Below are 2,397 nucleotides of genomic sequence, written 5' to 3'. Positions count from 1 at the left end.
CATCGCTATATGATGGCAGCTCTGAGTTTTGGGTCACAAGAGGACATTAGTAAATGTCCTCCTGTGACTTGCATAGTATTTGAGGTTGAATAAAAAAACAGGTCCATGGAGTTCAACCTTTACGTGTAAGTGTGTAGTGCGTGCATGTGAGTCACTGTGTAGTCTTAGGTTTTAAGAGTACCTGTACCCCTGTATGTTACGGTCTCTGAGGAAGGTATCTAATTGATTTTTGAATGATTCAATACTCTCTGCTGATAACACTGCTTGTGGCAGAGTTCCAAAATTCAACCACTCTGACTGAAGAGAAGCCTCTACGCCCTTTGTGGTAAAATCTTTTCTCCACCAATTTTAGGTGGTGGCCTCTAGTCCTTGTTAGGGAGTTTAGAGTAAAACGTTTATTGCGGATGTTGCCATCACCACCAAACATTTTGTACATCAAAATCATGTCCCCTCGTAATCACCTCACTTCTAGCGTGAACAAGTCTAAATTTAGTAACAGGAAAAAGTTTCCTTGAAGGGAACTAACGGCGAAAAAGGTTTGGCCATAGCCATAGTTCTCTTTTAAGACCCATGTCAGGCAATTTTTTTGTGTTTCAATCTCCCTAGTGGGGACAAAGACAACAAACACTAGCTCTGTCAAAAAATGAATGTTTGGCCTTTACATACACTTTAAGCCAACACTCAGTCAGAGGAACATATAAATTACACGTGGAGCCTAATTAAAAGGATTTCAAAGCAGAGCTTTATTAAATAAAAAAAATAAAAAAACATTGCAAGTATCATTTTCTTTGACCAATGAGCTCAGGATTTAGAGAAAGGAGTAGAACATGGTCAGCATTCTGTTCTGAGTTAAAGAAACTGGTCACACCAAATCCATGTTGCTGACTGTAAGTCTGCATTGGAGAGAATGCCAAGGGAAGTCTTCAAGGTCATGCGATAACGAATGCCAACTAAATCCTCCCCAACCCTGACTGCACTTCTGTCTGAAGCTTCCCAAACCTTCAGTGGGGCAATATTAAACCAGATAGTGGGGGCTCTTGCCATAAGATCTCTGGATATTTAAACATTGTCACAAGAATATATTTTACACGGGATGAAAGGAATATCTGGACTGAAACCGCATATTATTTACAGAGTTCTATGTCAACAAAGGTCCAACCCCGGCAATTGTAGCCCCAAACGGATTTCTTCATTTTTGTGTGGATTTGGGATTTTACCACTCTGACACTGTGCCTATTTAGAGCAAAGTGACAGTGTCTGTAAGAAGACTGCTCACTGGCCACTGATACTACCCTACCTTTTCGTTGCTTTAGTCGGTGACCACACTTGGTGCTTTTTTTTTTTTAAACTGCCTATTGTAGCCACAGAGAGAAGTAAAGGGGGGAAAATTGGAAATTACGCCCACATAAAAATAAAAAACAAAAATAGTAAAATATTTAGGGTGGATAAAGGAGGACAAAAGACAACCTGGGGACTTTCCACCTCTTACTTTATTGTCACAAAGTCAGACTTCTCTTTGTAAATTGTGGGAATAAGAGTAGAAAAGTCAAAAAACAACACAGAGGTAAAGCAACATGCAGTTCAGCATCTGCCAAGGAATGTCCAAAGGAGGAAAAAAAGCCCCAAAATGGAACAAAAGTGCCAAAACCATTACATAATAGAACATTCAAGAGGAGCCATCAGTTCTGAAATATCTTATTCATCAATTCTAACAACGTTGTGAAATATACTTTATTGCCTGAAAAGGTCTCATTTCCTTTTTGTAGAAACAATTGTACTATTAGCTGAATGTCTGGTCCATCCTGTTCAAATGTTACCTCCTATATTTCTCAACGGGGAATACACAGATATCAGTCACAAAAGGATTAGACAGGCTGAGCTGTAACTTAAAGACATCATCTCATCATAAACACATTTTGTTATCCTGCTCCCCAGGGGACAAAATGCATATATCACTTTGTCCCATATTGAAGGATGCCTTAGATCCAGAGCTATTGGGGTCAACATTCCTCCTCATTCCTCCCCACTGTTGTCCAAACACACAGCGCTGTAGGAGACAAATAACTAATTTGCGCTGACAGCGCTGGTCTCTGGCAACGTCATTCAGCACAGAAGAGGAAGGGGTGACAAGGATCACAACACACGGGCTTACAATTGTAAATGCTGCTGGTAACATTCCCCTGCACCTGAAAAGTATAGTATCTGCCAGTGCTGGCAAGGCTGTGTGATCAATCTGCTGGCTGCTAGTATACATCCACTGCACTGTGGGAATGCCCAAAAAATAGGGTCCAGGCAGGGGTGTTGCTGACAGCCAGCATGAACACACATTAAGAGGTGCTTTTAGAGCAAAACTACAGCAGGGATCAGAACAAGACTAAATGCTATAGGCACCTGGTC

The sequence above is a fragment of the Nanorana parkeri genome, unplaced genomic scaffold (assembly GCF_000935625.1).
Source record: "Nanorana parkeri isolate BGI_ZX_2015 unplaced genomic scaffold, ASM93562v1 scaffold125, whole genome shotgun sequence".
In the NCBI taxonomy this organism is placed as follows: Eukaryota; Metazoa; Chordata; class Amphibia; order Anura; family Dicroglossidae; genus Nanorana; species Nanorana parkeri.
Note: the sequence above shows the minus strand (reverse complement) of the source record.